At 31.8% G+C, this 12,206-nt stretch overlaps 1 long non-coding RNA gene across 7 annotated transcripts in view; it reads right to left on the bottom strand.

The window, feature by feature from the left end:
• Positions 1–2,369: 2,369 nt before the first annotated feature.
• LOC109460765 (uncharacterized) overlaps positions 2,370–12,206 on the bottom strand; it is a 317,813-nt gene continuing 307,976 nt past the window's right edge. For all 7 annotated transcript variants that reach the window (XR_012496620.1, XR_012496616.1, XR_012496621.1 and 4 more), the window contains one exon: positions 2,370–9,286. This is a non-coding gene — a long non-coding RNA (uncharacterized LOC109460765). The remainder of the gene's footprint in view (positions 9,287–12,206) is intronic.

The following is a 12,206-nucleotide window of genomic DNA, read 5'->3' as shown; positions in this document are numbered from 1 at the left end:
ACATGTTTTTTGAATTATATATGAAGTATTCATACCAAAATTACATTATTTTTTGAACGTTTACCATGTACCAGGCACTGCATAAGAGCTAAAGATACAAAAACAATTGAGGCATCTTCACTTGAATGTATAACAGTCAGAAGGAGAATATAAATTACGGACAAATCATAAATTGTTAATTTATATTTTTCTATTCATTATAGATTCATTTATGGAAATGTAAGGCTATTCATTCATTCATTCAAATATTTGCTAAGTCTCTGTTATAAAAGACAGTCTTTGCTCTCAAGTAGTAGAGTTTTAAAAAGGCAAAAGTTAATGCTGTGAAAAAATAAAAATATTTGGGGATTTTAATGGATTCTTGAAGTGAATTAACGTCCATGTGTTTTGGAGGAAGATAAAATAGTCAACTTTGTTAGAAAAAAATGATAGATAAAAAGAAAGAAAATAAAATAAATACAGTGTCTGGTATCCAAACCAGCAGAGCAAAAAATAAAAAAAATAAAAATAAAAAAATAAATTAAAAAAAATGAAGAAATGACAGAGAATGGTTTTTAAAAAAAACAAAAACAGGCAGTCAAATGCTAATCAACAGGAAATTGGTATAGTAATATTATACAAAATAGAATTAAAGGCAAAAAGCCTTGATGGAAATCAAGGTTAATGCACAGTAGAAGGAATACATAATTCTGTAGCAAATCATAACATGGGTAAGCTTGGATATGTTTAATAACATATAAAATATATAAAGTTTTAAAATATATAAAGCAAAAACTGGTAGCAGCAGTATGGTGTTGGAGTTAAAAATGTGGGCGGTGGAGTCAGACTGACTGGGTTTAAATCTTGGCTCTACCAGTTACTAGCTTTTGTAACTCTTGTAACTCTTTTTTGTCCCTCAATTTCTTCATCTGAAAACTGGGGAAATGATATACTCACCCCATAGAGTTGTTGTAAACATAAAATAAATTATTATATATAGAGGATACATAATGGTGTCGAACACATAGTAAATATATGCATTATTTTTTTAATAATTGAGAAAATTATAAGAGTTCCCAATAATAATGTGAAAACTGATAAAATAAAATATAACCAATAGAAAATTTCAATGTATAATTTTTTTCTAACAGAGACTATATATTGAATCCTGCCTCCAACAAATAAAGAGTATGTATTTTCAAGTAATTGGAACATTATACGATTAATCAATCACATATTAGTCAGGGATCACTGCATAAATTATTTAAATGCATATAATTTATATAATTATAAATTATTACTATGCTGTATACCTGAAACTAACATAAAATAATACTGAATGTCAACTATAACTGAAAATAAATAAATAAATAAATAAATTAATTAATTTTTAAAAAACCATCACATACTAGGTCACATGTAATGTCCCAACTATTTTCAAATAATTTATAATACAAAAACAACATCCTCTTATTACAGTGCATTAACCATTTAATAAAAAATGTAGTTATTTTAGGAAAGTTAAAATGGTTTCATTTGTAAAATTAGTAAAAGAAAACATTACAATAGAAATTAGAGAATATTTATAACTTAATAAAAATATAACTAGTACATACCAAAACCTGTGAGATGCTTGTACAACAGTCATTAGAGGAAAATTTATAAACATAAATACACTTAGTAAAAAATAAGTAAGTCAATGGTTTAACTCAATAAGCTTGGAAAATATTAATAGAGTAAACCCAATAAAAGGAGAAGCAAAGAAAAACTAAAGATAGTTATAGAAAGTAATAAATAAAATCAACAAAACAAAGACTACTTCTTTTAAAGAAAGAAATAATGTAGACTGAATTGGTCAATAAAAGAAGAGAAAGAGAATCAAAAATAATAATGGAAAAAGGGAATGGAAATGGTAAAATTGGAAAATATCATATATCCACAGTATTTTTATATCATAAAAACATTATGAAGAAATTTATGTCAATAAATTTGTAGATTTAGATAAAACTGATAACTTTCCAGACAAATATGTTAGCAAAACTGCATGAGGAAGAAATGATAATCATTAAATAAATCTATTAACTTCTAAAATCTTAACCTTACCAAAAAAATACCAAAGCTTCTTGGAACAAATAATTCAAACCTTATACAAATATTGCAGAAAACAGAAATGAGGGAAAGTTACCCAACTACTCATAAAAATATATTCTAAGTAGAAATAGTCAAAGAACAAAATCCTATAGATAGATACAAAAAGGTTCAATAAATTTCAAAGTCCATTTATGATAATTTTTAGCAAATTAGGACTAGAAGGAGAATCTCTGAACCTCACCTACAGTAAACACCATAGTTAAATGTGAAACTTCAGAAGCATTCCAATTAAACTCGGGAATAATATGAGAATGCCTCCTATGACTGCTTCTAATAAACATTGCACTGGAGATTCAAGGCAGACAACAAGATACATTTTTAAATTAAGGGGTATAAGAAGTACAAAAACTAGCAAAATTATCTTTATTGAGAAAAATATTGGTTATAAAATTCAAGAATATTTACAATCGAGATTACTAAGACAATATTCAGCAAGATTGCTAGATACAAGATCAATATATAAAAATCAGTAGCATGCCTACATATGAATAATCATCAATTAGTAAAACAATGGCAACAAAAACAGTAAATAAACCTAGCAAAAGCTGTGTAGTAAGCTTTTGATGGGGAAAACTATACATTTGAATGGGATTTTTTAAAGCCCTGAATAAATAGGAAATTATGTTCTGGTTACAAATGGAAGATCTAATATTCAAAAGATATCAGTTCACTTTAACTCATTCTACATTTTTTATCCAATTTTAACAAAATCCCAGAAAGAATGTGGTGTGCATTTAATGGATTTTACCAAGCTTATCCTAAAATTCATACAAATGAGCAAAAGTCCAAGATTCAGTAAGAAATTTAGAAGAAACAAGCTGGAAAGAGGATACCAAGACATACTTAATGTTAGAGTAATTAAAATAGTGTAGGGCAGGAAGTGAAATAAACTTATAAACAATGGGTCAGTAAAGAGAGCCCAGACAGATTCATACATATATTGATATTGAGAAGTGGCATTACAAATCAGTGCAAAAAGAATGAATTTTCATAAATAGTATTAGAACAACTGGGTATCCAAATAAAAAGTAATTCCAAATATTTGAAAGCCCTAAATATGAAAAAAACCCTAAAACTTCTAAAAAAAATGTAGAACATGTTTATGATCTTGAAATTGGGAAGGACGTATTAGATAAGAACCAAAATAAAAAACTCATTAAGTAAAAACTATGATACAGTTGTCTACATTACAATTAAAATTTTTTATTTAATAAAACACCATAGTTAAAGGAAGTCACAGAATGGTAACTTGTATTTGCATGGGGTTCCACCAATAAAGATTTTCTGTCCAACATATATAAATGATTACAAATAAATAAGAATAACAATCTGAAATGAATAAAGGCAATATACATGAGCAAGATATTCAAGAAAAGAGATGCTCAGATAGCTAGTAACATAAAAATAAAATGCTCAACTTCACAAATAACTAGGAAAATGAAAGTTAAAATCACATGCACATGAAAACTGCATACATTTTCAAACTCAGCCAACAAACAAAAATTTAAAAGTCTGGTGATACTCTAGGCTAAAGGGTCTCAGAGATTCTCATAAATTGATAGCATAGAACTTGGTATATCTACTTTGGAGGGAAATTTAGCAACAGTAAAGTTGAATATGCTGTACTGCTGTTGTAACAAATTACTACAAACTTCAAGGCTTAAAACAATGCAAATTTGTTAGCTTACAGTTCTGGAGGTCAGTGCAAAAATCAAGGTGTGTCCGCAGGGCTGCATTTCTTTCTGGGGCTCTAGGAGAGAATCCATTTACCGTGTGTTTTTCCGGCTTCTAGGGGCTGGCCATGGTTCCTTGGCTCTTACCCTCTTCCTCCATCTTCAAAATCAGCACCAGCTGGTTGAATTCTTTTCAGGAGGTAAACTCTGACCCTTTAGTCTGCCTCTTCTGATTTCAAGAACTCTTGTGATTAGATTGGGCCCTCCTGAGTAATCCAAGATAACCTCCCCTTTGGAAGATCCTTAACATTAATCACATTTGTTGTCCTTTATGTACTTTAAAGTAACATATTCAGCGGTTCCAGGGACATCTTTCGGGGAGCCATTATTGTGCCAATCACATGTACATGCATTTCTTGAACTAGCAATTTACTTCTGGGGCCTAAAGAAACTATTTTACAAATGTGCTCAAAGAGATAGTCACAAATATGTTCATTGAAACACTGTATATATTATGAAAGATTTTAAAAATTGCATTTATCAATAGAAGGATAAATAAATAATATTATTGCATCCATACCATGGAATATTGCATAGGGTTAAGATAAATCTTAAAAATATAATATTGAACAAAACATAGATGCAGAATTATACACGTATGAATGTGTGTGGATAGATAGATAGATAATATAACAACTTGAATTGACATAATAAACTCAAGATTTGGTATAATGGTTACCTCTGGGACGTGAGGAGAAGGGAAAGATACACAAACAAAACATAACATCTACATTTTTTAGAACCCTATAGGTACATGTGTTTTCTTTAAAACCTACTCTAGACATTTTTTATGTTGGAAGTATTTTACAATAAGATTTGGTAGGCTTTGCGGTAAGGGCACTGCACTGAATGATGGTATTCCATGGTCAGGAGCAAAGGCTGAGAAGAGGAAAAGACAGAGTTAAGTCTAGATAAGTTGTTACTGTTGAAAAAAAAACCTCTAGACCGAAAATCAAGAGACTTGGGTTTAATCTTGGCTCTATCACTATCTAGCTCTGTGACTTTGAGCAAATTACTGAATACAACTAGATCTCAGTTCCCCCATCTCAAAGAGAGAACACTGAATCAAACTATTCTACATCTGTTGTAACCATAAGATAATTTATTGGATGGCTTTTCTGTACAATATGATATTTTTGTCACTAAAATATGGGTGGTTTGACAAAGTACATCTTTTTGAGATTGGCAATCCCATAAAAGGAAATTGTACACACACACACACACACACACACACTCTTCATAATCTCTGATTTTAGGTTAAAACCACCCCCAGCCAGTCTTTTTGTTTAAAAGATGGCTCCAGAGCCAGGATGGGAGAGAGCAGCCAATAAAACCAATACGGATAAAATTTTAATGTAGGATTGAATTTAGAGCTCTTTGTGGCCCTCACAGAAACAAGTTGTTTCTCATCCACATGATCTTCTTGGGGAACATGCTCAGTTGTGAGCTGATACATACAGTACATCTCCAGAATATTTATTCCCCCCAAAAACTTATTTAATGTCATTGAATTATGGTAACTGCTTGTCCTAATTTAGGAGCAGACAGTGTTAGACTATGGGGTAAATATTTCCTGGCAAAAAATTATGGCCATAGAAATGCCAGTGTTGCTGAGTGATCTCCTTGCCTATGCCAAAATGGCCCTTGGATTGCTAAAAGAATTCCCTTCACAGACGCTCTGCCACCTCACAAATGCTTCTTTTGTCCTATGTGCAAAGTCAACTCTAAGGACCTCCCAGATTTTATACCTTGATTCACTTCTTTGGACACTACTTGGCATGTCTTTGCAAGCAATGTCTTCTTTAATAAGAACAAACCACTTAACTTCTGATGACATGAATTCCTGAATAGGACTCCGACTAGGACACACATTGCCTAAGGCAGCAGACTGGGCTCATTGGCTCTCTTCTGAGCAGCCCTACTTTCATGTCCCAGTTACTCAACTTCAAGTACAGCCAAAAATGTTCTCAAGCCAAGTTCTTCTGAACAAAACACTTAAAACTCTTTCTTGCTTCAAACCAGTAGAAGACTCCAGCCGGATATTAGAACCGTCAAGTAATTTTAATAACTAAAAGATGAATATATTAGATTCTATTCTCATTCATGGTAGTGCTGAAGCCACATTCTTGTAAGATCCCTATGTGAAATTTTTATATTTTAATTTAAATTATCTATTGGTTTTATTCTTTCTTGTACATATGACAATAATTTGGAATATAGTTTGCAATCACTTATATATTCCTAAAGACCCATGGAAGCGGCTCTGTCATGTATATATCACAATTCTCTATTTTAGGAGAGAGTATTCCAGATGTTGTATAACCCTATCCACCTCTTTGGCACTGCATTCTACCTCCCATGTTTCCCCAAAAATAAGACCAAGCTGGACGATCAGCAATAATGCATCTTTTGGAGCAAAAATTAATATAAGACCCGGTCTTATTTTACTATAATATAAAACCGGTCTTTAATATAATATACTATAGTATAATATAATATAATATAATATAATATAACATAATATAATATGATATAATACCGGGTCTTATATTAATTTTTGCTCCAAAAGACGCATTACAGCTGATGGTCTGGCTAGGTCTTATTTTCAGGGAAACAGGGCATCTCTTAGTCATTTTCCCATATTGTTTGATACTTTGACTCCAGGCTCATGGTTTCCTCTCCAACCAATTGAATGTTCATGTGGACAGTTACCCAAATACCAGATATCTCCAATCCACAACTTGCTCCATTTGTTACCTCCTATAACATGTCACCACACAAACTGCTCCATTTCTAAAAATCACCAGTTCAAGTTTCTCACTTCCATCACAGCTTCTGATCTTTTTAGTTTACTTAAACATGGTTGTTATTCTACCCTTTTGGGCTCTCCAGTTCATCGACTCTTCCATTTTAGCCCTTATCTTCTTATCCCCTTTTTTCTCCCCTTTGAGATCCAATTACATGACCCAAAATTTCCATAGTTATTCTGATAAAACCATTGAATTCTTTGCCTTTTTTTCTCAGAAAACCCTAATTCTGTATCAACTCAATCATCTGCTTTGGAAAATAAGTCCCACTATAAATTTGGAATTACAAACTTTATCTTTTTCTCTGGTAAACTTGCCCTCCTACCTTCTCTAAAGATTATTTCAAACTTTCTTTTTTTATCCTCAAATTGCAACTTCTCTCTCAATCTTATACCATAGCTATTTAGTTCAGCTGATGATACTACAATTTACTTCACAGAGAAAAATAAAATCCACCTGAAAAGAATCGACTAACTGCCTGACCATCCCACCCACAAACCTACATGCATCCTCTCCTCCTTCTGTCTATTCTCCTAGAGGAGGTGGCCCATAGAATTAAAATGCTTCTTCCTTCTGGGCTCTGACCTCCATGCCCTTCTGTCACTCTGGAACCTTTCGCTTCCCCTACCTTTTCCTGAATCATCAATATTCTACTTTACATTAAATCTTTTTTAAATCATTATTGCATATTCTTCCCACCATTGTAACTATTCTTCAGCTCAGTAAGTTTCAAAATCTGTATTTATTAGTTGAGTTTCATATACTGTGAATGTTCTATTCATATATTTTACCTATTTTCTATGGAATTGTCTTTTCCTTTATTATTTATAGAATTTACTTGTGGATTCCAGATATAAATCCTTTGTGAGCCAAATATTGCAGTAAGTGTTGTTCCTTGGTAGCTTGCCTTTTAGATTTGTTTATGGGGTCTTTAGTCATGCAGGAATCTTCATTTTATTGTAATCAAATTGAACAGAGCTTTCTTTTATGGTTTGCGCTTTTTTGTGTCTTTAAAAATATCTGTTTTCTAATATAATGAAGTTGTATTTCAATAATTTCTTCTAGAAAATTCAAAGTGTTACTTTTACATTAGGTCTTCAATTCACTTTTTTCCCCCAAGAATAGTATATAATCTAAGAATCTAATTTTATTTTTTCTCTATAACTAATTGTTCAAGCAACATTTATTTAACTGCCCAATTTCCATCTAATGATTTGAAAAAGAACTTAATCATCCACCATTTCTCAATATATATGTGCCTACCTCTACAGTTGATTTTCTGTCCCAATGGTGTATTTCCATTCATGCATCAATATCACACTGCTTTTATTACTATATTGCTATTGCTTTTTCATATCTTAATATCTGGTAGAGTGACTTCCTCCACCATAGCCTTCTTCTCAAAACTCTTTTGACTCTTGTTGGCTGATTGCACTCTTTTGAATTCTAATTATCAAACTCTGAGTCATAAGAAATGTTATTAGATTGTTTTCGGAATTGCACCAAATTTATAGATTAATTTTGGGTGAATTGACACCTTACTGTTGTTTCCCAGTCATAAACATTGATTACTGTTTTCATTTATTTAGGTTGTTTTTTTATGTATTTGTAGAATATATTATACTTTTATCAACAAAGTGATTGTATGTCTTTTTTTACTGTTTCATTTTATCATCATTTACTTTTAATTGTTTTGGTGATTAATAGAAATGTACCCAACTTCTCCCTAAATTCTCTATAGTGCTAATAATTTAGTTGTATGTTTACTTAGTCCACATATATGATAACATCATCTATGAACAATGACATTTTGGTATTTCTTTTCTGTTCATATACCTCTTTTATCTTCCTTGGTTCAGATATTCAAAAACATGTTAAATGGAAACAACAATGATAATTCTTATTTCTGACTAATTATATTTGTTGTAGGGTTTTGTCAATAATATCAGGTTCAGAAAATTTCCTTCTATTCTTAGTTTGCTAGGTATTTTTTCACTAGTAATAAATTTTGAGTTTTCTTGAATGTTTAATTATTGCATTTGTTGAGACGGTATTACAATTTTTATCTTTTATTTGATAATGCAGTAAGTTACCGTATTAAAATTTTTGATGTTAAATTGTTCTTGAACTTGTGGGATAAATTCTATATGTTAGAATTATTTTAATACATTGCCAGATTGGATTTGGTAAACTTGTTTTGCATATTTCACATTTAAAAAAATGTATGTTTCTGTATTTTACATTCCCACTTTATCCACATACTTGCTAACGTTTGGTATTATCAATCCTCTTGATGTTAGCCATTACACTGGTACAAAATGGTATTCCATTGTGGTTTCAATTAGCAGTTTTCATGTACTTATTTCTCATTTATATATTTTCCTTTCTGAAGTGTCTAGCCAAGACTCTTGTCCATTTCTATGAAGGCGTTTGTCTTTTTAATTGAAGATTTGGAGTTCTCTATATATTCTGCATATGAATCCTTTCTCAGACATATGTATTCTTCCAGAAGCAATGGATTTTTCCTAGAAAGGGGAGTTTTCTGCCCCTTCCACAGAGGCAGATGGTTTTGCTTCCACCTCTTCCCTCCAGAAGCAGATGATCTTTTTCTGGACCCTGTGGGCAGGAGAATTTATTTAGTATTCCTTTTTATCTACCCAACCTTTTTTGTTTTGTTTTTTGATACCTCTTTATTTGTTTGCCTTTTATGATGGTTACTTTGGAGCTGCACTGTTCAATATGGTATCCACATTTCGCTATTAAATGTAAATAGATTAAAATTAAAATGTAGTCCCACTCTCACAATAGCGATATTTCAAAAGCTAAATAGTCACTTGTAGGTAAGAGTCATCATATTGGATAGTGTTGATATAGAACATTTCTATCATTGTAGAAAGTTCTATTGGATAGGGCTACTCTAGAGATTATAATATACATCTTTAACTTATCACATTATACCTTCAAATCATATAGTAGTAATTTAAATTATGTAAAAATCTTACAAAAAATATACTTTTATCTTACTCCCCTCCTATCCTTTGTGCTTCTATTATAAATGTTAAATAGATACTATTGCCTCTAGAATATATTATACATTGTTATTTTTGCATGAAATAAATAAAAATAAAAATATATATTACCCCTAATTCCCAGAATCTATGAATATGTTATATTATTAGGTTGGTGCAAAAGTAATTGTAGTTTAAAAGGTTAAAAACAATTGCAAAACTGTTTTGCACCAACCTTACTTTTGCACCAACCTAATACATGATAAAAGAAACTTTGCATATGTAATTAAGGTTATAGACTTTAAAATAGAGGAACTATCCTGAATTACTGATGTGGATCCAATCTAATCATATGAGCCCTTTAAAGTAAAGACTTTCTTTAGCTGGAACCAGAAGAGAGATGAAGCAGAAGATGCAGAAGAGAGAGGTGGCAAAAGGGGCACTCAGAAATTTCAAGTGTGAGAAGGATGTGATGCATTGTTGCTGGTTCTGAAATGGAGGTTCCACCTGCAAGGACTAGAGAGACCTCTAGGAGCTAAGGATGGCCCCTGGCTGATACCTGGCAGGGTAATGTGACCTCAGTTGTACAATCATGAAGAATTTGACTCTGAGGATTATTCCCAGAGCCCCTCAAAAAGGGCCTGTTTTGCTGACACCTTGTGAAACTGAGAGCAGAGAAATCAGCTGAGTCAACAGAACCGTGATATAATACATGTTTAAGCCACTAAGTACAGGATAATTTGTTATAGCAATAATAGAAAACATATATATTATATATACGTATATATATGAAGTTCTTTTATATTTACCCCCACAAATTTGTTCTTTATTGTTTCTGACATATCTGGGCTTCCTTCTGGTATCACTTTCTTTAGCCTAAATAATCTATTTTTTTCCCTATAGTGTAAATCTTCTGGGGAAAAATTTCTCATTTTTTACCTTTTGTCTATTTGAAAGTTTCTTTAATTTGCCTTCATTTTTGAAGCACATTTTCATTGAAGATAGAATTTTAATTCCAGTTTGACAGGTTTTTTGTTTATTTTCTTTCAGTACAAGTATTTTTCCAGCAATAAGTCATCAATCTTCTTGTTTTCCTGTGTGTGTTGAGTTGTCAGAGTTTTTTTCTGACTGCTTTTATGAATTTCACTTAATCCTTGGTGCTCAACATTTTAACTATAATTTTCTTAAGTATGGTTTACTTTTTATTTATCCTGCGTGGTTTGCTGAGCTTCAAGAACATATGGGCTAATATCTTTTATCCATTTTGGAAAACCATACTCATAATCTCTTCAAATATTTCTTCTGTACCATTCACTTTCTCTCCTCCTTTTTAAAATATGTGTGTTATATACAAATACTATGTTTATATGTATGTTAAATTACTTGGTTTTATTCCCACAGACCTTAAAATGCTCCATGGCATTTTTCTTATGCTTTTTTTTATCTCTTTGTGTTTTGGTTGAATAATTTCAATTGGCCCGTCTGCAAGTTCACTTATCATTTCCACTGCTTTGTATAATCTGCTGCTAAGTCTATCAAATAAACCTTTATTTCTGTTATTATAATTTTTCTTCCAGCATTTTAATTTTTTATATCTTGCACATTTAGTTTGTTTTGTTACAGCTTTTGTTAAAGTGAGTTAACTTTGTCTTCAAATATTTTGAATATGAGATTAGGACATTTGCTTCAGTAGGGCTTGGAATCTGAATAATGGAGGACTCTAAAGATTTCTTTATACTTTATGTTAGTCCCAACATGGGCTTTTCAAAGCATGAAGCCTTAGACTTTAGCTTCCATCTCTTTGAGTTTTCCTTTTTTTCCTCTCAAGCCCTGTGCCTGAATTCTCTGACCCTGGGAAAATCACTCTCTGCCCTGTCACCTGACCCTTAGTTCTCTGGCTCTCTTGCTTGTCCCCGGTCTTTGGTGCACTTAGTGAAGAAAAGGGTTGGTGGGTCGGTGCAGGCTCTCTCTGTGGCTGGGGGGTTTTGGTATTCTAACCCATCATTCTAGACCACAGGTGGCTATTAGAAATTTGGTAATAGACTGGAATGTCCTTATGGTGGGTTCCTTGTCTTCTTATTGCTCTTCCATTGAAGAAAGCAGCTATGTTTCTTCATTTAAATTTATGTGCATTCTCAGCTCTTGATGGGTTTTAAAAACTATGATTCTGTAGCTTAATCAATTTGCTTCATAATTAGCTGAGTAGAGTTTAGTTTTGTTTTTAAATACATATAGCAGAGAATTTCCTTTACTCAAAAAGGATTCAAAAATGACAAATTCGTTCTCTATCAGAAGGAAACAGTTCATTTGGGGGAAAGTTTTATTATACAACATAGACAATATACTGTTGTTTCCTTCAGGTTTTCCCTATCTATTTGAAACCTTAAAAAATATTAGATTCAGCTTTCCTTTAGCAGATAGTCTTTGTTGACTCTGATTTGAGGTGATCACAGGCACTGAAATTTCAAAACTCTTCCCAATTTCCTTCTAGTCCTAACTCAAAGCTATAATGTCTTCGTTCCTACTTT

The sequence above is a fragment of the Rhinolophus sinicus genome, linkage group LG01 (genome assembly GCF_036562045.2).
Source record: "Rhinolophus sinicus isolate RSC01 linkage group LG01, ASM3656204v1, whole genome shotgun sequence".
In the NCBI taxonomy this organism is placed as follows: domain Eukaryota; kingdom Metazoa; phylum Chordata; class Mammalia; order Chiroptera; family Rhinolophidae; genus Rhinolophus; species Rhinolophus sinicus.
Note: the sequence above shows the minus strand (reverse complement) of the source record. Positions and strands in the feature narration are given on the sequence as shown.